The sequence below is a fragment of the Cherax quadricarinatus genome, chromosome 14, assembly GCF_038502225.1.
Source record: "Cherax quadricarinatus isolate ZL_2023a chromosome 14, ASM3850222v1, whole genome shotgun sequence".
In the NCBI taxonomy this organism is placed as follows: Eukaryota; Metazoa; Arthropoda; class Malacostraca; order Decapoda; family Parastacidae; genus Cherax; species Cherax quadricarinatus.
This window is the reverse complement of record NC_091305.1, coordinates 5,397,721-5,423,926: the sequence shown is the minus strand read 5'-3', so window position 1 is coordinate 5,423,926 and position 26,206 is coordinate 5,397,721. Positions and strand designations below refer to the sequence as shown.

General features: G+C 43.8%; 1 protein-coding gene across 5 annotated transcripts in view; it reads right to left on the bottom strand.

Moving 5' to 3' along the window:
• Positions 1-26,206, bottom strand: part of LOC128695855 (carbohydrate sulfotransferase 1) — a 303,478-nt gene that overhangs the window by 88,301 nt on the left and 188,971 nt on the right. Inside the window, exon 2 of one of the 5 annotated variants that reach the window (XM_070084786.1) lies at positions 359-405. The exons of the other annotated variants lie outside the window; for them this stretch is intronic. The gene's annotated coding sequence lies outside the window, so the exon portion shown is untranslated. The remainder of the gene's footprint in view (positions 1-358; positions 406-26,206) is intronic. 5 annotated transcript variants of the gene reach the window in all.

Sequence of the window (26,206 nt, the reverse complement as noted above, 5' to 3'; positions counted from 1 at the left end):
TTTTCCCTGCTTATGTCTGTTGTTCTTATTAATATTAAGCTTTCCACTGACACAATAACACCGAGTCCAGAAAACTGCGTGTGAGGTTATTGGAAAGTAACGTACATGGAGGGTGGACTGGATGCTGACTAATAACTCTCCTCACTCACGAGGGACTCACGGTATCTTGCACTCTTAGACACCACATATCTTTGAGTGTGATGGAGAACTGAGCTTCCGTCCTACGGTTGACTATGCTGAATAAATAGGTTGAATGACTGACATCGTCACACTACTGCTATTACTAATACTGCTACTATTGCTATTACTACTACTACTACTACTGCTATATAAAGACAATATTAATATTAGTACTTACAGTAATCACAGTTTGCCTCCTTGCAGAAGGCTGATCATTCACCTGACCTGTGAAAGAAGATCCGTGAATTAGTGTCGACATTCACAGTCTGACTGATCAAACAGCTGCTGTCAAACAGAATCAGTAAACGTTTCTGAGATCAAGATTTTGACCATGTACACAGTAAATGCAAAAATAGTCAGATTGATCGAAAAGGGTGATTTTACAACCAACACTTCTCTGAGGTTGTGTGATGAGACAGTAGGGTTACAGCTGGTGCCGCTGGTACAGCCAAGTCACAGCTGGTGTCGCTGGTGCAACAAAGTCACAGCTGATAAATTAGACACATGTGCAACTCTTGGGTATCTTTATTGAGGAAACGTTTCGACACACAGTGGCTTCATCAGTCCATACGTAGGAGAAACTTGAAGAACAGGAGGAGAATGAGGTGATCACTCCCTCAACCTTGAGTCGATGTGTTCAGACCATCAGTCTTGAATAGAATACGGCATATCAGCGGAGAAGCAGCTTATAAACCGTATGGCAGGAGAGGTGCAGCAGTCATAGGTGGTGTCACATTTGTTCAATGTGCACCTCTCCTGCCATACAGTTTATAAGCTGCTTCTCCGCTCATATGCCGTATTCTATTCAAGACTGATGGACTGACCACATCGACTCAAGGTTGAGGGACTGATTACCTCATTCTCCTGTTCTTCAAGTTTCTCCTACGTATGGACTGATGAAGCCACTGTGTGGCGAAACGTTTCCTCAATAAAGATACCCAAGAGTTGCACATGTGTCTAATTTATCAACATGTCGGTTCTCTGAACCATTCATCTACAAAGTCACAGCTGATGCTGCCTGTAGCATATTCGTGTTGTAAGCACCGTGGTTGACTGGGCGCAGTACCGGGTCTCCTGCAAACACTGTACATGTGGATGTTGGAGAGTAAACACACGTAACACCAGAGAGGAGCCAGAACTGTAGTTTCTTTGATAAATTAAACACATGTGCGACACTTGGGTGTCTTTATTGAGTAAAACGTTTCGCCATACAGTGGCTTCATCAGTCCTATACAAAGAATAGTGAAGATCAGGATTTTGAGGTAATCAGTCCCTCAGCCTGGGAGGGACTGACCACCTCTAAATTATGTCTTCAAGACTGATAGACTGATTACATCATCTTCACATCTCTGCTGCTAGTGTTGACTCTTCTGTACTCGACTGAAGAAGCCTACTGTGTAGGCGAAACGTATCGGAATAAAGTTGCCTAAATATTTCACTTGTGTCTTACCTATCAACGTGTCAGTACTGCGTACCATTATCACATGACTGTGTCTTGGTAAAGTAGCTTCAGAAAGTTCAAACCGAGCACCACAAGGTTCAGACTTGAATTCAGCGTCACAACGAACGTCCAGGTACTTGTTTGTTTCTGGGTGACCAGATGAAGCAAGTGTCTGGTGATTCAACCACGACTCTCACCCTACTCATGGTCCCCCCTGCGGTAGTTCAAATTCAAATTCAAAGTTTATTCTCTATAAAGATTACAATGTTGAATTTACAGAATTTGGTTGTTGTGTGGTTTACATGTAGTTAAATAATGATTACAGAGTGTACCACTAGAACGCTTAGCATGGCTAGGCATTTCGGGCAGACTTAGTTTAATTCTTAATTGTAAAATATTACAAATTATGAGGTAAGTTGGTATTATGGCTAAGTGACTAAATACTAGTTTGTGAGTTTAGCAATGTGAATGCTTTTGTTTTGGCACAGTACATAGTTTCAGTATTGGAGTATCATAGGATTCATTATTTTAAGATTGAGATTAATATTTCTGTTTATGGTCAAATGGGTGAGTGAGTGTAAGTGTGAACCACCAGGTGGTATTCGTGTAGTTAGTTGATGGGGTTTATCAGGGAGATAAGATGTTTTCTAATGGTAGTTTTGAAGGTGATGAATGTGTCTGCAGTTCTAGAGTTCTCAGGTAGGGTGTTCCAGATTTTAGGGCCTTTGACATACATTGAATTTTTGTAAAGGTTTAGTCGGACACGGGGAATGTCGTAGAGAAGTTTGTGTCTGGTGTTATGCCTGTGGGTTCTGTCACAACTATCAAGAAAGCGTTTTAGGTCAAGGTTGATATTGGAGTTTAAGGTCCTGTAGATGTAGATTGCACAGTAGTAAGTGTGGATGTACTGAACAGGGAGTAAGTTTAGATCTATGAAGAGTGGGGGGGGGGTGTTGCCAGGGATGGGATTTAGTGATTATTCTTACTGCAGCTTTTTGTTGGGTTATTATTGGGTTTAGGTGTGTTGCTGCAGTTGATCCCCAAGCACAAATAGCATAGGTGAGGTATGGATAAATAAGTGAGTGGTATAGTGTGAGAAGGGCATTTTGCGGCACGTAGTATCGTATCTTGGAGAGGATCCCAACCGTTTTGGATACTTTTTGGTTATGTGTTGGATATGGGTGCTGAAATTCAGGTTGTTGTCAAGGTATAGGCCTAGGAATTTGCCCTCATTATGTCTGGTAATTAGAGTGTTGTCGATCTTAATGTTAATTTGTGCATCTCCTGCTCTGCTACCAAACATAATATAGTAGGTTTTGTCAGTGTTAAGCGTAAGTTTATTGGCTGTCATCCAAGTCGATATTTTGATCAGCTCCTCGTTAACAATGGTGTTGACTAACACCCAAGTGAGGGTGTTAGGTGAGAGGGAACTAATATTAGTGTACACAGACATTGCCCATATAATGGGAAAGAAGGTCACCACCAACAACAGCCTGGTTGAAAAACCACCTACCAGGAAAATATGCCCCTCCCCTCCTCAACAGAGAAAAAACTGCTTGGTAGTATTACTGCCAAAGATAAAACTCGCCAGAAATTTCAAGAAAGTCAGCGAAGCAGGATGTATCTGCTCTGAGAGTCGACAAGCCTAATATGTCAGCATCTCATCTTCTGTGAGGGTAAATAAGCAAGTACCTAAGACGTCAGCATCACAGAGAGACTCTTGCGCACAACGCTGAGCTCAGGAACAAGTGAGAAAATCAGGAAGGTTGAACTCACAATACTGGAGAAGAAATGCTTACCACTGTCAGCAAGCAACTGACAAGTGCTTACCACTGTCAGCAAGCAACTGACAAGTGCTTACCACTGTCAGCAAGCAACTGACAAGTGCTTACCACTGTCAGCAAGCAACTGACAAGTACTTACCACTGTCAGCAAGCAACTGACAAGTGCTTACCACTGTCAGCAAGCAATTGACAAGTGCTTACCACTGTCAGCAAGCAACTGACAAGTGCTTACCACTGTCAGCAAGAAACTGACAAGTGCTTGCCACTGTCAGCAAGCAACTGACAAGTGCTTACCACTGTCAGCAAGCAACTGACAAGTGCTTGCCACTGTCAGCAAGCAACTGACAAGTGCTTACCACTGTCAGCAAGCAACTGACGAGTGCTTACCACTGTCAGCAAGCAACTGACGAGTGCTTACCACTGTCAGCAAGCAACTGACAAGTGCCTACAACTGTCAGCAAGCAACTGACAAGTGCTTACCACTGTCATCAAGCAACTGACGAGTGCTTACCACTGTCAGCAAGCAACTGACAAGTGCTTACAACTGTCAGCAAGCAACTGACAAGTACTGAAGGCTGCTACCACATTAGACACCTGTGCAACACCTGGGTATCTTTACTGACAAAACGTTTCGCCACACAGTAGCTTCATCAGTCTAATGCAAAGAAGAGTGGTAAAGATCAGAAGGAGTTTGAGGTAATCAGTCCCTCTGCCTGGAGTCGATGTAATCAGTCCACCAATCTTTACAAGACTGACTGATGAAGCCACTGTGTGGTGCAACGTTTCCTCAATAAAGATACCCAAGAGTTGCACATATGTCTATCAACTTGTCGGTTCTCTGAACCCTTTATCTACTACCACAGGTCTTGCTACTCTTGCTTCTCAGATGGTGCTACAAACAGCTGGCTGGTAGCGAGGCAGTGACGCTACAGACAGCTGGCTGATAGCGAGGCAGTGAAGCTACAGACAGCTGGCTGATAGCGAGGCAGTGACGCTACAGACAGCTGGCTGATAGCGAGGCAGTGAAGCTACATACAGCTGGCTGATAGCGAGGCAGTGACGCTACAGACAGCTGGCTGATAGCGAGGCAGTGAAGCTACATACAGCTGGCTGATAGCGAGGCAGTGACGCTACAGACAGCTGGCTGATAGCGAGGCAGTGAAGCTACATACAGCTGGCTGATAGCGAGGCAGTGACGCTACAGACAGCTGGCTGATAGCGAGGCAGTGAAGCTACATACAGCTGGCTGATAGCGAGGCAGTGACGCTACAGACAGCTGGCTGATAGCGAGGCAGTGAAGCTACATACAGCTGGCTTGTAGCGAGGCAGTGAAGCTACATACAGCTGGCTGATAGCGAGGCAGTGAAGCTACATACAGCTGGCTGATAGCGAGGCAGTGAAGCTACATACAGCTGGCTGGTAGCGAGGCAGTGAAGCTACATACAGCTGGCTGATAGCGAGGCAGTGAAGCTACATACAGCTGGCTGGTAGCGAGGCAGTGAAGCTACATACAGCTGGCTGGTAGCGAGGCAGTGACGCTACAGACAGCTGGCTGATAGCGAGGCAGTGAAGCTACATACAGCTGGCTGATAGCGAGGAAGTGACGCTACAGACAGCTGGCTGATAGCGAGGCAGTGAAGCTACATACAGCTGGCTGATAGCGAGGCAGTGACGCTACAGACAGCTGGCTTATAGCGAGGCAGTGAAGCTACATACAGCTGGCTGATAGCGAGGCAGTGACGCTACATACAGCTGGCTGGTAGCGAGGCAGTGAAGCTACATACAGCTGGCTGATAGCGAGGCAGTGAAGCTACATACAGCTGGCTGATAGCAAGGCAGTGACGCTACATACAGCTGGCTGATAGCGAGGCAGTGACACTACAGACAGCTGGCTGGTAGCGAGGCAGTGAAGCTACATACAGCTGGCTGGTAGCGAGGCAGTGACGCTACATACAGCTGGCTGGTAGCGAGGCAGTGACGCTACATACAGCTGGCTGGTAGCGAGGCAGTGAAGCTACATACAGCTGACTGGTAGCGAGGCAGTGACGCTACATACAGCTGGCTGGTAGCGAGGCAGTGACGCTACATACAGCTGGCTGGTAGCGAGGCAGTGACGCTACATACAGCTGGCTGATAGCGAGGCAGTGAAGCTACAAACAGCTGGCTGATAGCGAGGCAGTGAAGCTACAAACAGCTGGCTGATAGCGAGGCAGTGAAGCTACATACAGCTGGCTGGTAGCGAGGCAGCGACACTACCGAGGCAAAGAATAAAGCTACAGACTGTGGCATGCAAAGAGTATGTTGCAATTTATTCGGCGTATGTCACACTCCCATATAGGCTGCCTCCCAACCAGCGAGCCGGGTGATAAGGGATTAACGATCAATAGGATACCCATCGTTAAATCAGTACTTTGATTCATTGGCCAATCACAGACAAGCCCACCAAAGCTGAAGCAACGTGATTCACCTGTGCCAAGCGAATTAACAGACTTGTCTGAGCTGCTGGTTGATACGGTGCACTCTCTCTGGCTTCTGTTTTCGCCATCTTGTCAGCGTGTGGTACGCTTAATATAAACCCTCTGTACATAGTGTACATAAGTGTACATGTAGATATCTAGCAAATTATATCTGGTGCAGGAAATACAACTTTTATACTATTGCTGAGTTAATTTGCTTCATTATGATGCCCATTACGACCAGGAAGCAGGTCATACTATACCAATGTTCATAATACAGACATATACTAATATACTGAGCTGTTTATAACTGCTGTCCAGTCCGTCTGGGTTGTCCTGACTGACTTGACTGTCTGTGGGTCCCCTGGCTGACCTTACATCGTCCTGATTGACCGTTGGGTACGATTTATGTTATGATGTCACCTCGTGAAATAACCTCTACGTTTATCCAAAAAATAAAAAGATAAGATATTGAACAGATGTTTCACTCGTGGAGAAAACAATGCACCAGACTGTGGCGAAAATTCCTGGGTAACCTGAGAACAAGTTTGGTCAAGTTCTGGAAGCAGCTGACTTAAGTAGAACCTCCAGGGCAAGTGACTCTATGTAACCTGTGAAGAGGTGTGCTACCTGTGGAGAGGTGTTCTACCTGTGAAGAGGTGTGCTACCTGTGGAGAGGTGTTCTACCTGTGAAGAGGTGTGCTACCTGTGGGAAGGTGTGCTACCTGTGGAGAGGTGTGCTACCTGTGGAGAGGTGTGCTACCTGTGGAGAGGTGTGCTACCTGTGGGAAGGTGTGCTACCTGTGGAGAGGTGTGCTACCTGTGGAGAACCTGTGGGGAGGTGTGCTACCTGTGGAGAGGTGTGCTACCTGTGGAGAGGTGTGCTACCTGTGGAGAGGTGTGCTACCTGTGGGAAAGTGTGCTACCTGTGGAGAGGTGTGCTACCTGTGGAGAGGTGTGCTACCTGTGGAGAGGTGTGCTACCTGTGGAGAGGTGTGCTACCTGTGGAGAGGTGTGCTACCTGTGGAGAGGTGTGCTACCTGTGGAGAGGTGTGCTACCTGTGGAGAGGTGTGCTACCTGTGGAGAGGTGTGCTACCTGTGGGAAGACCTGTGGAGGTGTGCTACCTGTGGAGAGGTGTGCTACCTGTGGAGAGGGAGAGGTGTGCTACCTGTGGAGAGGTGTGCTACCTGTGGAGAGGTGTGCTACCTGTGGAGAGGTGTGCTACATGTGGAGAGGTGTACTACCTGTGGAGAGGTGTACTACCTGTGGAGAGGTGTGCTACCTGTGGAGAGGTGTACTACCTGTGGAGAGGTGTGCTACCTGTGGAGAGGTGTGCTACCTGTGGAGAAGTGTGCTATCTGTGGAGAGGTGTGCTACCTGTGAAGAGGTGTGCTACCTGTGAAGAGGTGTGCTACCTGTGGGAAGGTGTGCTACCTGTGGAGAGGTGTGCTACCTGTGGAGAGGTGTGCTACCTGTGGAGAGGTGTGCTACCTGTGGAGAGGTGTGCTACCTGTGGAGAGGTGTGCTACCTGTGGAGAGGTGTGCTACCTGTGTGCTACCTGTGGAGAGGAGTGCTACCTGTGGAGAGGTGTGCTACCTGTAAAGAGGTGTACTACCTGGTGTGCTACCTGTGGAGAGGTGTGCTACCTGTGGAGAGGTGTGCTACCTGTGGAGAGGTGTGCTACCTGTGGAGAGGTGTGCTACCTGTGGGAAGGTGTGCTACCTGTGGAGAGGTGTGCTACCTGTGGAGAGGTGTGCTACCTGTGGAGAGGTGTGCTACCTGTGGAGAGGTGTGCTACCTGTGGAGAGGTGTGCTACCTGTGGAGAGGTGTGCTACCTGTGGAGAGGTGTGCTACCTGTGAAGAGGTGTACTACCTGTGGAGAGGTGTGCTACCTGTGGGTAGGTGGACTACCTGTGGAGAGGTGTGCTACCTGTGGGGAGGTGGACTACCTGTGGAGAGGTGTGCTACCTGTGAAGAGGTGTACTACCTGTGGAGAGGTGTGCTACCTGTGGAGAGGTGTGCTACCTGTGGGGAGGTGTGCTACCTGTGGAGAGGTGTGCTACCTGTGGGAAGGTGTGATACCTGTGAAGAGGTGTGCTACCTGTGGAGAGGTGTGCTACCTGTGAAGAGGTGTGCTACCTGTGGGGAGGTGGACTACCTGTGGAGAGGTGTGCTACCTGTGGAGAGGTGTGCTACCTGTGGAGAGGTGTGCTACCTGTGGAGAGGTGTGCTACCTGTGGAGAGGTGTGCTACCTGTGGGAAGGTGTGCTACCTGTGGAGAGGTGTGCTACCTGTGGAGAGGTGTGCTACCTGTGGAGAGGTGTGCTACCTGTGGAGAGGTGTGCTACCTGTGGAGAGGTGTGCTACCTGTGGAGAGGTGTGCTACCTGTGGAGAGGTGTGCTACCTGTGGAGAGGTGTGCTACCTGTGGGAAGGTGTGCTACCTGTGGAGAGGTGTGCTACCTGTGAAGAGGTGTGCTACCTGTGAAGAGGTGTGCTACCTGTGAAGAGGTGTGCTACCTGTGGAGAGGTGTGCTACCTGTGAAGAGGTGTGCTACCTGTGGAGAGGTGTGCTGCCTGTGGGAAGGTGTGCTACCTGTGGAGAGGTGTGCTACCTGTGGAGAGGTGTGCTACCTGTGGAGAGGTGTGCTACCTGTGGAGAGGTGTGTGGAGACCTGTGTGTGCTACCTGTGGAGAGGTGTGTGTAGGTATGTGTTACTGCCTGTGACTCGGAGGTCAGATACAGTCATCATTCCTGATGACAGAGATGTGAAGAGGTGTGCTACCTGTGGAGAGGTGTGCTACCTGTGGAGAGGTGTGCTACCTGTGGAGAGGTGTGCTACCTGTGGAGAGGTGGACTACCTGTGGAGAGGTGTGCTACCTGTGGAGAGGATTGCCACCTGTGTAGGTATGTGTTACTTGAGAAGATGCTTGAGGACACAAGAGGAAGGCTTCTCCAGGCTCATCATGACTCGGAGGACACAGTCAGATACAGTCATCATTCCTGATGACAGAGATGTGAGGACGCTGTGTCTTGACTTCATCAAGACGATAGAAATGTGTCAGAGCAAGAAATGTGCACGACATATATATACATGTTGTGCCGAATAGGTAAAACTTGCGATTTTGGCTTAAATAGCAATGCTCTTCTTGCCGAATAAGGCAAGCGAAAATTTGTGTATGCAATAATTTCGCATTCTGAATTTAAAGAAAAAATATATTTCATTGTCTTTGTTTATTATTAAATCATTGTAAACTTATCTAAAATATATTTAGTCGTATTGGGCTAAATTAAATTATGCTTATTATAATAAGGTCAGGTAAGTTTTCTAAAGTTCTTTGGTACTAGATTATTAATTTTTACATTAACATAAATGGAAAAAATATTTATTTAAATGTATAAGAGAAAATTTTAGAAAGGACTTAATTTTAAATGAGTTCTTGCTAATTGACCAGAAGAGTATAAAACGGAAATGCGAACAAGAAAGTGTGTACCAACAATGGGAGGACGATTTTGTTTGTACTGTTAAGGGTGAAGAGGCTCTATACCTTATCTGTCATACAACATCACTCACTTTAAAGATAGTAATTTAAAACCTCACCACGAATGTAAGCATAAAAATGCATCTGAATTTCGTCCTGAATCAGAACTGCAATATATATATATATATATATATATATATATATATATATATATATATATATATATATATATATATATATATATATATATATATATATATATATATAATACGTAAAACTGGTCAATTAGCAAGAACTCATTTAAAATTAAGATAAATATCTTATTTTACCTCTGCAAACAAAGTGATTTGTTTACTGAAGCTAGTGTTGTTATAGCTTAGAATATTTCTCGAAGTAAACTACCTTACAGTCACGGAGAATTTGTTAAAAAGAATATTAGTGATGTGATCGCAATTCTCGTTCAACAGAACTCCAAATTTAAACAGGCAATAGAACAGATTCCTGTCTCCTGCCTCACTACTGAGAGACGCATCTCTGAAATTAGTTCAACAATCGTATGTTCACTGCAGTGATGTGAAAGCTGTGTTACTCGCAGCATAGCACTGGATGACTCTACAGGCATTCCAGATATCCCTCAGCTATATTTGTTCACTGTTACACTGATAAGCTTAAAGAAACCCACATAACTTACTGACATCAAAAATTCACTTAACAAAGGTTTATTAAATGGTCAACTACCATTGTATAAACTATGATAGGTCAAAATACTGACCTAGTTGGTCAGTATTTTGACACATAATCTCAACTATCGTGAATGTCTCTTCATCCAGTGTATCATCCACCTTGAACATTTAGTAAACAATCACTTCAAGTTCAACAATGTCATAAATTGCCTTTTAGAAGTTGTGAATTTTATTCAGACAAGTGTAAAAACACATCGTGAATTTAGGAATTTTATTGAGGTGCTGGAACTTGAAGAAAAGCTGTAAGTGACCTTTCATCCTACTGTATTGTAAGATGAGTGTCTACTACCAAGATTTTGCATAAGTTGGTTCTTGAATACCCACAAATACCCACGACTAGAAGTTTGTTCCTCTTAAATACCCAGAAATACCCACGACTAGAAGTTTGTTCTTTATGAATACCCAGAGATACCCACGACTAGAAGTTAATTCCTCTTGAATACCCAGAAATACCCACGACTAGAAGTTTGTTCTTTATGAATACCCAGAGATACCCACGACTAGAAGTTAATTCCTCTTGAATACCCAGAAATACCCATAACTAGAAGTTAATTCCTCTTGAATACCCAGAAATACCCACGACTAGAAGTTAATTCCTCTTGAATACCCAGAAATACCCACAACTAGAAGTTAATTCCTCTTGAATACCCAGAAATGCCCACAACTAGAAGTTAATTCCTCTTGAATACCCAGAAATACCCACGACTAGAAGTTAATTCCTCTTGAATACCCAGAAATACCCACAACTAGAAGTTAATTCCTCTTGAATACCCATAAATACCCACAACTAGAAGTTAATTCCTCTTTAATACCCAGAAATACCCACAACTAGAAGTTAATTTCTCTTGAATACCCAGAAATACCCACAACTAGAAGTTAATTCCTCTTGAATACCCAGAAATACCCATAACTAGAAGTTAATTCCTCTTGAATACCCAGAAATACCCACAACTAGAAGCTAATTCCTCTTGAATACCCAAAAATACCCACAACTAGAAGTTAATTCCTCTTGAATACCCAGAAATACCCACAACTAGAAGTTAATTCCTCTTGAATACCCAGAAATACCCACAACTAGAAGTTAATTCCTCTTGAATACCCAAAAATACCCACAACTAGAAGTTAATTCCTCTTGAATACCCAGAAATACCCACAACTAGAAGTTAATTCCTCTTGAATACCCAGAAATACCCACAACTAGAAGTTAATTCCTCTTGAATACCCAGAAATACCCACAACTAGAAGTTAATTCCTCTTGAATACCCAGAAATACCCACAACTAGAAGTTAATTCCTCTTGAATACCCAGAAATACCCACAACTAGAAGTTAATTCCTCTTGAATACCCAGAAATACCCACAACTAGAAGTTAATTCCTCTTGAATACCCAAAAATACCCACAACTAGAAGTTAATTCCTCTTGAATACCCAGAAATACCCACAACTAGAAGTTAATTCCTCTTGAATACCCAGAAATACCCACAACTAGAAGTTAATTCCTCTTGAATACCCAGAAATACCCACAACTAGAAGTTAATTCCTCTTGAATACCCAGAAATACCCACAACTAGAAGTTAATTTCTCTTGAATACCCAGAAATACCCACAACTAGAAGTTAATTCCTCTTTAATACCCAGAAATACCCACAACTAGAAGTTAATTCCTCTTGAATACCCAGAAATACCCACAACTAGAAGTTAATTCCTCTTGAATACCCAGAAATACCCACAACTAGAAGTTAATTCCTCTTGAATACCCAGAAATACCCACGACTAGAAGTTTGTTCCTCTTGAATACCCACCACTAGATGATCACGAGTGGGTACAGGATCGTCACAGACGTAAAGCAACACTTCCAATATTTACATCTGCCACTTCAGGGAAGAAACAGTTATTATATAACTTGACTAATTCAGTGTTGAGAGTAAAATAAAGGTTTTTCCAATGGAATTAAGCAACAAAGAAACTTTACCAACTTTTCCAACCTTAAATTAAGAATAATTGTATTTTCTGATGTTGAAATTAAAGAAAGTTTAAACAATACGAAGGAAATATTGAAACTTAATAATGATTTTGAGAACAAGTTTGAGAAGCTAAAAAAGTTCAGGCCATGTTAACCCATTAGTGTTTGATGTCATCAACGATGGGCGTCCTGTTGTTGCATCTTTAGTGATTGATGTCGTCAACGATGGACGTCCTGTTGTTGCACCTTTAGTGATTGATGTCGTCAACGATGGACGTCCTGTTGTTGTACCTTTAGTGATTGATGTCGTCAACGATGGACGTCCTGTTGTTGCACCTTTAGTGATTGATGTCATCAACGATGGACGTCCTGTTGTTGCACCTTTAGTGATTGATGTCATCAACGATGGACGTCCTGTTGTTGCACCTTTAGTGATTGATGTCATCAACGATAGACGTCCAGTTGCACCTTTAGTGATTGATGTCATCAACGATGGACGTCCTGTTGTTGTACCTTTAGTGATTGATGTTATCAACGATGGACGTCCTGTTGTTGCACCTTTAGTGATTGATGTTATCAACGATGGACGTCCTGTTGTTGCACCTTTAGTGATTGATGTCATCAACGATAGACGTCCAGTTGCACCTTTAGTGATTGATGTCATCAACGATAGACGTCCAGTTGCACCTTTAGTGATTGATGTCATCAACGATGGACATCCAGTTGCACCTTTAGTGATTGATGTTATCAACGATGGATGTTCAGGTGTTGCACCTTTAGTGATTGATGTCAGCAACGATGGATGTTCAGTTGTTGCACCTTTAGTGACTGATGTCGTCAACGATGGACGTCCAGTTGTTGCACCTTTAGTGATTGATGTCATCAACGATGGACGTCCAGTTGTTGCACCTTTAATGATTGATGTCATCAACGATGGACGTCCTGTTGTTGCACCTTTAGTGATTGATGTCATCAACGATGGACGTCCTGTTGTTGCACCTTTAGTGATTGATGTCATCAACGATGGACGTCCAGTTGTTGCACCTTTAGTGATTGATGTTATCAACGATGGACGTCCAGTTGTTGCACCTTTAGTGATTGATGTCATCAACGATGGACGTCCAGTTGTTGCACCTTTAATGATTGATGTTATCAACGATGGACGTCCTGTTGTTGCACCTTTAGTGATTGATGTCATCAACGAGGGACGTCCTGTTGTTGCACCTTTAATGATTGATGTTATCAACGATGGACGTCCAGTTGTTGCACCTTTAGTGATTGATGTCAGCAACGATGGATGTTCAGGTGTTGCACCTTTAGTGATTGATGTCAGCAACGATGGATGTTCAGTTGTTGCACCTTTAGTGATTGATGTCAGCAACGATGGATGTTCAGTTGTTACACCTTTAGTGATTGATGTCAGCAACGATGGATGTTCAGTTGTTACACCTTTAGTGATGGGTATCATCAACGATGGACGTCCTGTTATTGCACATTTAGTGATTGATGTCATCAACGATGGACGTCCTGTTGCTGCAACTTTACACTCGCATATTGCTTCAATACAAACAGAGCTTATTAAGCTGCCAGAAGACGTGAATTTGAAGCTGGTATACAAAATCGCACCTCAAGCTGACTTTCGGAAACAAATCCCAGAAGCCAAGTGTCGTAATCTTCAGAAAACTGACTTCCAACTACTCTCTGTTTTTGGGACAACTTATGTCTGTGACTCTGTCTTCTCTGTAATGATGTTTATCAAGTGAAAACATCACGTTATCCTCACTAACAGTCACCTCACTGTCTTACAGCGCCTCTGACATCCTCACTGAGTGTCTTACAGCGCCTCTGACATCCTCACTGAGTGTCTTACAACACCTCTGACATCCTCACTGAGTGTCTTACAGCACCTCTGACATCCTCACTGAGCGTCTTACAACACCTCTGACATCCTCACTGAGTGTCTTACAACACCTCTGACATCCTCACTGAGTGTCTTACAACACCTCTGACATCCTCACTGAGTGTCTTACAGCACCTCTGACATCCTCACTGAGTGTCTTACAACACCTCTGACATCCTCACTTATTGTCTTACAGCACCTCTGACATCCTCACTGAGTGTCTTACAACACCTCTGACATCCTCACTTAATGTCTTACAGCACCTCTGACATCCTCACTGAGTGTCTTACGACACCTCTGACATCCTCACTTATTGTCTTACAGCACCTCTGACATCCTCACTGAGTGTCTTACAGCACCTCTGACATCCTCACTTAATGTCTTGCAGCACCACTGACATCCTCACTGAGTGTCTTACAACACCCCTGACATCCTCACTTAATGTCTTACAGCACCTCTGACATCCTCACTGAGTGTCTTACAACACCCCTGACATCCTCACTTAATGTCTTACAGCACCTCTGACATCCTCACTGAGTGTCTTACAACACCCCTGACATCCTCACTTAATGTCTTACAGCACCTCTGACATCCTCACTTAATGTCTTACAGCACCTCTGACATCCTCACTGAGTGTCTTACAATACCCCTGACATCCTCACTTAATGTCTTACAGCACCTCTGACATCCTCACTTAATGTCTTACAACACCTCGGACATCCTACCAGCCAGATTTAAACTATTACCTGCAAAAATGAAGACTCAATCAGTGTCTTCAATATGTATGTATGTATGTATATATATATATATATAAACACTGATCTCTGGCTGAAGGAGACTCGAACCTACGAACCTTAGGACAAGGTACGCAGTGCTTTACCAATCTACCCACACTGGACAATACCTTGGCGTGTAGCATCCGCTACACGTTTGATCCAAGGCAGCCAGCTTTCAGGGAGAAGGCTTACAGCTTTTCATCTCATCCCCTGCATGCATCAGCCTTACTAGAGATTTGAACAATGCAAGGAATTCGCGAGAGCATGCGAAATATACACAAACACTGATCTCTGGCTGAAGGAGACTCGAACCTACGAACCTTAGGACAAGGTACGCAGTGCTTTACCAATCTACCCACACTGGACAATACCTTGGCGTGTAGCATCCGCTACACGTTTGATCCAAGGCAGCCAGCTTTCAGGGAGAAGGCTTACAGCTTTTCATCTCATCCCCTGCATGCATCAGCCTTACTAGAGATTTGAACAATGCAAGGAATTCGCGAGAGCATGCGAAATATACACAAACACTGATCTCTGGCTGAAGGAGACTCGAACCTACGAACCTTAGGACAAGGTACGCAGTGCTTTACCAATCTACCCACACTGGACAATACCTTGGCGTGTAGCATCCGCTACACGTTTGATCCAAGGCAGCCAGCTTTCAGGGAGAAGGCTTACAGCTTTTCATCTCATCCCCTGCATGCATCAGCCTTACTAGAGATTTGAACAATGCAAGGAATTCGCGAGAGCATGCGAAATATACACAAACACTGATCTCTGGCTGAAGGAGACTCGAACCTACGAACCTTAGGACAAGGTACGCAGTGCTTTACCAATCTACCCACACTGGACAATACCTTGGCGTGTAGCATCCGCTACACGTTTGATCCAAGGCAGCCAGCTTTCAGGGAGAAGGCTTACAGCTTTTCATCTCATCCCCTGCATGCATCAGCCTTACTAGAGATTTGAACAATGCAAGGAATTCGCGAGAGCATGCGAAATATACACAAACACTGATCTCTGGCTGAAGGAGACTCGAACCTACGAACCTTAGGACAAGGTACGCAGTGCTTTACCAATCTACCCACACTGGACAATACCTTGGCGTGTAGCATCCGCTACACGTTTGATCCAAGGCAGCCAGCTTTCAGGGAGAAGGCTTACAGCTTTTCATCTCATCCCCTGCATGCATCAGCCTTACTAGAGATTTGAACAATGCAAGGAATTCGGGAGAGCATGCGAAATATACACAAACACTGATCTCTGGCTGAAGGAGACTCGAACCTACGAACCTTAGGACAAGGTACGCAGTGCTTTACCAATCTACCCACACTGGACAATACCTTGGCGTGTAGCATCCGCTACACGTTTGATCCAAGGCAGCCAGCTTTCAGGGAGAAGGCTTACAGCTTTTCATCTCATCCCCTGCATGCATCAGCCTTACTAGAGATTTGAACAAAGCATTACAGCCATTCTGGTCTCTGCAGCATCAAAGTTGGCTGTATGAACACGCAGAGGAATCAAAATGCCGGAGATAGGTTACTTCCAGCCATACACAAACATCTTCGGTGGGGACTGCGAAGCCGACTTGGACATGCTAGTAGCAGCAGGTACACAGGCTGACACTGCCACTGGACAATATGGCGTCAGCACCCTGCCACATCGCTTGATTCCAAGGCAGTTAGCTGTATAGCAGCTTACATTCATCTCTTCGCATGCATCAGCCTTTGCTTTGAGATTTGAACAATGCAGATTGCGAGAGCAGCAGAAATAGCACGACAAACACGATTCTTCGGCTAAGAAGCCCATGTCTCCATGAATCAGTGGCACGCAGTGCTTGCAATTGCTCTACCACACTGGACAATACCTGCGTAGCATCCGCCACACGCTTTGACTAGCAGCCAGTTTAGCAGCTAGCTCACAGCATCCTTCCGCATCAGCCTTTACCAGAGATTTGGGGAATTTTGGTCGATATAGCACAAACACCGATCTTCGGCCTTGAACGGAGACTGAACTCATCGAATCCAGAGCAGCAGACGCAGTGTTGCACATCTACCACACTGACAATACCATGGCGTAAGCATCCTGCCACATGCGTTGATTCTGGCAGTTGCCTTCAGGGGAGAACAGCTATAGTTTTCATCCCTCATCCTCCTGCATTGTTCAAATCTCTAGTAAGGCTGATGCATGCAGGGGATGAGATGAAAAGCTGTAAGCCTTCTCCCTGAAAGCTGGCTGCCTTGGATCAAACGTGTAGCGGATGCTACACGCCAAGGTATTGTCCAGTGTGGGTAGATTGGTAAAGCACTGCGTACCTTGTCCTAAGGTTCGTAGGTTCGAGTCTCCTTCAGCCAGAGATCAGTGTTTGTGTATATTTCGCATGCTCTCGCGAATTCCTTGCATTGTTCAAATCTCTAGTAAGGCTGATGCATGCAGGGGATGAGATGAAAAGCTGTAAGCCTTCTCCCTGAAAGCTGGCTGCCTTGGATCAAACGTGTAGCGGATGCTACACGCCAAGGTATTGTCCAGTGTGGGTAGATTGGTAAAGCACTGCGTACCTTGTCCTAAGGTTCGTAGGTTCGAGTCTCCTTCAGCCAGAGATCAGTGTTTGTGTATATTTCGCATGCTCTCGCGAATTCCTTGCATTGTTCAAATCTCTAGTAAGGCTGATGCATGCAGGGGATGAGATGAAAAGCTGTAAGCCTTCTCCCTGAAAGCTGGCTGCCTTGGATCAAACGTGTAGCGGATGCTACACGCCAAGGTATTGTCCAGTGTGGGTAGATTGGTAAAGCACTGCGTACCTTGTCCTAAGGTTCGTAGGTTCGAGTCTCCTTCAGCCAGAGATCAGTGTTTGTGTATATTTCGCATGCTCTCGCGAATTCCTTGCATTGTTCAAATCTCTAGTAAGGCTGATGCATGCAGGGGATGAGATGAAAAGCTGTAAGCCTTCTCCCTGAAAGCTGGCTGCCTTGGATCAAACGTGTAGCGGATGCTACACGCCAAGGTATTGTCCAGTGTGGGTAGATTGGTAAAGCACTGCGTACCTTGTCCTAAGGTTCGTAGGTTCGAGTCTCCTTCAGCCAGAGATCAGTGTTTGTGTATATTTCGCATGCTCTCGCGAATTCCTTGCATTGTTCAAATCTCTAGTAAGGCTGATGCATGCAGGGGATGAGATGAAAAGCTGTAAGCCTTCTCCCTGAAAGCTGGCTGCCTTGGATCAAACGTGTAGCGGATGCTACACGCCAAGGTATTGTCCAGTGTGGGTAGATTGGTAAAGCACTGCGTACCTTGTCCTAAGGTTCGTAGGTTCGAGTCTCCTTCAGCCAGAGATCAGTGTTTGTGTATATTTCGCATGCTCTCGCGAATTCCTTGCATTGTTCAAATCTCTAGTAAGGCTGATGCATGCAGGGGATGAGATGAAAAGCTGTAAGCCTTCTCCCTGAAAGCTGGCTGCCTTGGATCAAACGTGTAGCGGATGCTACACGCCAAGGTATTGTCCAGTGTGGGTAGATTGGTAAAGCACTGCGTACCTTGTCCTAAGGTTCGTAGGTTCGAGTCTCCTTCAGCCAGAGATCAGTGTTTGTGTATATTTCGCATGCTCTCGCGAATTCCTTGCATTGTTCAAATCTCTAGTAAGGCTGATGCATGCAGGGGATGAGATGAAAAGCTGTAAGCCTTCTCCCTGAAAGCTGGCTGCCTTGGATCAAACGTGTAGCGGATGCTACACGCCAAGGTATTGTCCAGTGTGGGTAGATTGGTAAAGCACTGCGTACCTTGTCCTAAGGTTCGTAGGTTCGAGTCTCCTTCAGCCAGAGATCAGTGTTTGTGTATATTTCGCATGCTCTCGCGAATTCCTTGCATATATATATATATATATATATATATATATATATATATATATATATATATATATATATATATATATATATATATATATATATATATATATATATATATATATATATATATATATATATATATATATATACATATATATAAGCGAAACAAAGCTGAAGTGGGTAGGGGAGTTTCGGTGGGGGGAAATAAATGGGATTAAATCTGGAGTATCTGAGAGTTAGAACTAAGGAAGGGGTAGCAATAATGTTGAAGGATCAGTTATGGAAGGTGAAAAGAGAATATGAATGTGTAAATTCAAGGATTATGTGCATTAAAGTAAAGGTTGGATGCGAAAAATGGGTCATAATAAGCGTGTATGCACCTGGAGAAGAGAGGAATGTAGAGGAGAGAGAGAGATTTTGGGAGATGTTAAGTGAATGTATAGGAGCCTTTGAACCAAGTGAGAGAGTAATTGTGGTAGGGGACCTGAATGCTAAAGTTTGAGAAACTTTTAGAGAGGGTGTGGTAGGTAAGTTTGGGGTGCCAGGTGTAAATGATAATGGGAGCCCTTTGATGGAACTTTGTATAGAAAGGGGTTTAGTTATAGGTAATTCATATTTTAAGAAAAGGAGGATAAATAAGTATACAAGATATGATGTAGGGCGAAATGACAGTAGTTTGTTGGATTATGTATTGATAGATAAAAGACTGTTGAGTAGACTTCAGGATGTACGTGTTTATAGAGGGACCACAGATATATCAGATCACTTTTTAGTTGTAGCTACACTGAGAGTAAAAGGTAGATGGGATACAAGGAGAACAGAAGCATCAGGGAAGAGAGAGGTGAAGGTTTATAAACTAAAAGAGGAGGCAGTTAGGGTAAGATATAAACAGCTATTGGAAGATAGATGGGCTAATGAGAGCATAGGCAATGGGGTCGAAGAGGTATGGGGTAGGTTTAAAAATGTAGTGTTAGAGTGTTCAGCAGAAGTTTGTGGTTACAGGAAAGTGGGTGCAGGAGGGAAGAGGAGCGATTGGTGGAATGATGATGTAAAGAGAGTAGTAAGGGAGAAAAAGTTAGCATATGAGAAGTTTTTACAAAGTAGAAGTGATGCAAGGAGGGAAGAGTATATAGAGAAAAAGAGAGAGGTTAAGAGAGTGGTGAAGCAATGTAAAAAGAGAGCAAATGAGAGAGTGGGTGAGATGTTATCAACAAATTTAGTTGAAAATAAGAAAAAGTTTTGGAGTGAGATTAAAAAGTTAAGGAAGCCTAGAGAACAAATGGATTTGTCAGATAAAAATAGGAGAGGAGAGTTAGAAGTATTGGGAAGATTGAGGGAATATTTTGAGGAATTGTTAAATGTCGATGAAGATAGGGAAGCTGTGATTTCGTGTATAGGGCAAGGAGGGATAACATCTTGTAGGAGTGAGGAAGAGCCAGTTGTGAGTGTGGGGGAAGTTCGTGAGGCAGTAGGTAGAATGAAAGGGGGTAAGGCAACCGGGATTAATGGGATATAGATAGAAATGTTAAAAGCAGGTGGGGATATAGTTTTGGAGTGGTTGGTGCAATTATTTAATAAATGTATGGAAGAGGGTAAGGTACCTAGGGATTGGCAGAGAGCATGCATAGTTCCTTTGTATAAAGGCAAAGGGGACAAAAGAGAGTGCAAAAATTATAGGGGGATAAGTCTGTTGAGTATACCTGGTAAAGTGTATGGTAGAGTTATTATTGAAAGAATTAAGAGTAAGACGGAGAATATGATAGCAGATGAACAAGGAGGCTTTAGGAAAGGTAGGGGGTGTGTGGACCAGGTGTTTACAGTGAAACATATAAGTGAACAGTATTTAGATAAGGCTAAAGAGGTTTTTTGTGGCATTTATGGATTTGGAAAAGGCGTATGACAGGGTGGATAGGGGGGCAATGTGGCAGATGTTGCAGGTGTATGGTATAGGAGGTAGGTTACTGAAAGCAGTGAAGAGTTTTTACGAGGATAGTGAGGCTCAAGTTAGAGTATGTAGGAAAGAGGGAGATTATTTCCCAGTACAAAGTAAGCCTTAGACAAGGATGTGTGATGTCACCGTGGTTGTTTAATATATTTATAGATGGGGTTGTAAGAGAAGTTAATGCGAGGGTCTTGGCAAGAGGCGTGGAGTTAAAAGATAAAGAATCACACATAAAGTGGGAGTTGTCACAGTTGCTCTTTGCTGATGACACTGTGCTCTTGGGAGATTCTGAAGAGAAGTTTCAGAGGTTGGTGGATGAATTTGGTAGGGTATGTAAAAAAAGAAAATTAAAAGTGAATACAGGAAAGAGTAAGGCTATGAGGATAACAAAAAGATTAGGTGATGAAAGATTGGATATCAGATTGGAGGGAGAGAGTATGGAGGAGGTGAATGTGTTCAGATATTTGGGAGTGGACGTGTCAGCGGATGGGTCTATGAAAGATGAGGTGAATCATAGAATTGATGTGGGGAAAAGGGTGAGTGGTGCACTTAGGAATCTGTGGAGACTAAGAACTTTGTCCTTGGAGGCAAAGAGGGGAATGTATGAGAGTATAGTTTTACCAAGGCTCTTATATGGGTGTGAAGCATGGGTGATGAATGTTACAGCGAGGAGAAGGCTGGAGGCAGTGGAGATGTCATGTCTGAGGGCAATGTGTGGTGTGAATATAATGCAGAGAATTCGTAGTTTGGAAGTTAGGAGGAGGTGCAGGTCCAGAGGGCTGAGGAAGGGTTGTTGAGGTGGTTCGGACATGTAGAGAGAATGGAGCGAAACAGAATGACTTCAAGAGTGTATCAGTCTGTAGTGGAAGGAAGGCGGGGTAGGGGTCGGCATAGGAAAGGTTGGAGGGAGGGGGTAAAGGAGGTTTTGTGTGCGAGGGGCTTAGACTTCCAGCAGGCATGCGTGAGCGTGTTTGATAGGAGTGAATGGAGACAAATGGTTTTTAATACTTGACGTGCTGTTGGAGTGTGAGCAAAGTAACATTTATGAAGGGGTTTAGGGAAACCGGCAGGCCGGACTTGAGTCCTGGAGATGGGAAGTACAGTGCCTGCACTCTGAAGGAGGGGTGTTAATGTTGCAGTTTAAAAACTGTAGTGTAAAGCACCCTTCTGGCAAGACAGTGATGGAGTGAATGATGGTGAAAGTTTTTCTTTTTCGGGCCACCCTGCCTTGGTGGGAATCGGCCGGTGTGATAATAAAAAAAAAAAAATATATATATACATATATATATACATATATATATATATACATACATATATATATACATATATATATATATACATATATATATATATACATATATATATATATATATTATATATATATAAATATATATATATATATATATACATATATATATTATATATATATATATATATATATATATATATATATATATATATATATATATATATATATATATATATATATATATATATATATATGTCGTGCCGAATAGGCAGAACTTGCGATCTTGGCTTAAATAGCAACGCTCATCTTGCCATATAGGACAAGTGAAAATTTATGTATGCAATAATTTCGCCAAAATCATTCTGAACCTAACGAAAAAAAATATATTTCACTGTGCTTGTTTAGTATTAAATTACTGTAAACAAATCTAAAATATATTTAGTTGGGTTAGGCTAAAATAAATTGCGCTTGTTATAATAAGGTTAGGTAAGTTTTCTAAGTTCCTTTTGGTGCAAAATTATAAATTTTTACATCAACATTAATGAAAAAAATATATCTTTAAACGTATAAGAGAAAATTTTAGAAAGGACTTAATTTTAAATGAGTTCTTGCTAATTGACCAGTTTTACATATTCGGCACGACATATATATATATATATATATATATATATATATATATATATATATATATATATATATATATATATATATATATATATATATATATATATATATATATATATATATATATATATATATATATATATAATCTGCCTCGGGCCTTAAAATCAGACCTCTGGTGCCTAAAATTAACCTCGAGGATTAAAAATCAGCTGAAATGGTCTAAAATCAGCCCCCAGAGCATTCAATCAGCCCTCGGGTTCATAATCAGGCCCACAGGGCCTATAATTAGTCCCTGCCATTAGACATAACAGCCATTTCCTCCCAGACTTTAAATAGACATTGCCCTGAATACCTGAGCTCTTGCTCACTCGCTCACTCACTTGATCACTCACTTGCTCACTCACTCACTCACTTGATCACTCACTCACTTGATCACTCACTTACTCACTCACTCACTCACTTGATCACTCACTCACTTGATCACTCACTTACTCACTCACTCACTCACTTGATCACTCACTTGCTCACTCACTCACTCACTTGATCACTAACTCACTTGATCACTCACTCACTTGATCACTCACTCATTTGGTCACTCACTTGCTCACTCACTCGCTTGATGACTCACTCACTTGATTACTCACTCAATTGATTACTCACTCACTTGATCACTCACTCACTTGATCACTCACTCACTTGATCACTCATTCACTTGCTCACTCACTCACTTGATCACTCACTCACTTGATCACTCACTTGCTCACTCACTCACTCACTTGATCACTCACTCACTTGATCACTCACTCACTTGATCACTCACTCACTAGATCACTCACTTGCTCACTCATTCACTTGATCACTCACTTGCTCACTCACTCACTTGATCACTCACTCACTTGATCAATCACTCGCTTGATCACTCACTCACTTGATCACTCACTCACTCACTTGATCACTCATTCACTTGATCACTCACTCACTTGACCACTCACTCACTTGCTCACCCACTCACTTGATCACTCACTCACTTGATTACTCACTCACTTGATCACTCATTCACTTGCTCACTCACTCACTCACTTGATCACTCACTTGCTCACTCACTCACTTGATCACTCACTTGCTCACTCACTCACTTGATCATTCACTCACTTGATCAATCACTCGCTTGAGCACTCACTCACTTGATCACTCATTCACTCACTTGATCACTCACTCACTTGATCACTCACTCACTTGACCACTCACTCACTTGCTCACCCACTCACTTGATCACTCACTCACTTGATCACTCACTCACTTGCTCACTCACTCACTCACTTGTTCACTCACTCACTTAATCACTCACTCACTTGATCACTCACTTGCACACTCACTCACTCACTTGTTCTCTCACTCACTTGATCACTCACTCACTTGATCAATCACTCGCTTGATCACTCACTCACTTGCTCACTCACTCACTCACTTGTTCACTCACTCACTTGATCACTCACTCACTTGTTCACTCACTCACTTGATCACTCACTCACTTAATCACTCACTCACTTGATCACTCACTTGCACACTCACTCACTCACTTGTTCTCTCACTCACTTGATCACTCACTCACTTGCTCACTCACTCGCTTGATCACTCACTCACTTGCTTACTCACTCACTCACTCGCTTGATCACTCATTCACTTGCTCACTCACTCACTCGCTTGATCACTCACTTGCTCACTCACTCGCTTGATCACTCACTCACCTGCTCACTCACTCGCTTGATCACTCACTCACTTGCTCACTCACTCACTCGCTTGATCACTCATTCACTTGCTCAATCACTCACTCGCTTGATCACTCACTCACTTGCTCACTCACTCACTCACTTGATCACTCACTCACTTGATCACTCACTCACTCACTTGGTCACTCACTCACTTGATCACTCACTCACTTGATCATTCACTCACTTGATCACTCACTCACTTGATCACTCACTCACTTGATCACTCACTCACTTGCTCACCCACTCACTTGATTACTCACTCACTTGATCACTCACTCACTTGCTCACTCACTCACCCACTTGTTCACTCACTCACTTGATCACTCACTCACTTGCTCACTCACTCACTCACTTGATCACTCACTCACTTGATCACTCACCCACTTGCTCACTCACTCACTCACTTGTTCACTCACTCACTTGATCACTCACTCACCTGCTCACTCACTCGCTTGATCACTCACTCACCTGCTCACTCACTCACTCACTCGCTTGATCACTCATTCACTTGCTCACTCACTCACTCGCTTGATCACTCACTCACTTGCTCACTCACTTGCTCACTCACTCACTCACTCGCTTGATCACTCACTTGCTTACTCACTCACACACTCACTTGCTCACTTACACACTTGCTTGATCACTCAATTGCTCACTCACTCGCTTGATCACTCACTCACTTGCTTACTCATTCACTCACTCACTTGCTCACTCACATACTCGCTTGATCACTCACTCACTCGCTCACTCACTCACTTGCTTGCTTACTCACTCACTTGCTTACTCACTCACACACTCACTTGCTCACTCACTCACTCGCCTGATCATTCACTCACTCGCTTGATCACTCCCTCACTTGCTCACTCACTCACTTGCTCACTCACTTGCTCACTCACTCACTCACTCACTCACTCACTTGCTCACTCACTCACTCACTTGCTCACACACTCACTTGCTCACTCACCCACTTGCTCACTCACTCACTTGCTCACTCACTTGCTCACTCACTCACTCACTCACTCGCTTACTCACACAGTCAATCAATCACACTTTCACACACTCATACACACACTAACATACTCACATATTGACACACCCACACACATACATACACACACACACACACACACACACACACACATACACACATACACACACACACACACACACAGTGGGTACCTGTGACGAGCGGGGTCCCACAGGAGTCAGTCCTAGGACCAGTGCTATATTTGGTATATGTAATGCCATGATGGAAGGGATAGACTCCGAAGTGTCCCTGTTTGCAGATGATGTGAAGTTAATGATGAGAATTAAATCAGATGAGGATCAGGTAGGACTTCAAAGAGACCTGAACAGGCTGGACACCTGGTCCAGCAACTGGCTTCTCGAATTCAACCCTGCCAAATGCAAAGTCATGAAGATTGGGGAGGGGCAAAGAAGACCGCAGACAGAGTATAGGCTAGGTAGACAAAGACTGTAAACCTCATTCAAGGAGAAAGATCTTGGGGAGACCATAACACCGAGCATGCCTCCTGAAGCACACATCAACCAAATAACTGCTGCAGCATATGGGCGCCTGGCAAACCTGAGAATAGCGTTCCGATACCTTAGTAAGGAATCGTTCAAGACACTGTACACTGTGTATGTCAGGCCCATACTGGAGTATGCAGCACCAGTCTGGAACCCACACCTGGTCAAGCACGTCAAGAAGTTAGAAAAAGTGCAAAGGTTTGCAACAAGGCTAGTCCCAGAGCTCAGAGAAATGTCCTATGAAGAAAGGTTGAGGGAAATCGGCCTGACGACACTGGAGGACAGGAGGGTCAGAGGAGACATGATAACGACATACATAATAGTGCGTGGTATTGATAAGGTGAACAGAGACAGGATGTTCCAGAGAGGGGACACAGAAACAAGGGGTCACAATTGGAAGCTGAAGATTCAGATGATTCACAGGGATGTTAGGAAGTATTTTTTCAGCCATAGTTGTCAGGAAGTGGAATAGTCTAGCAAGTGATGTAGTGGAGGCAGGAACCATACATAGCTTTAAGACGAG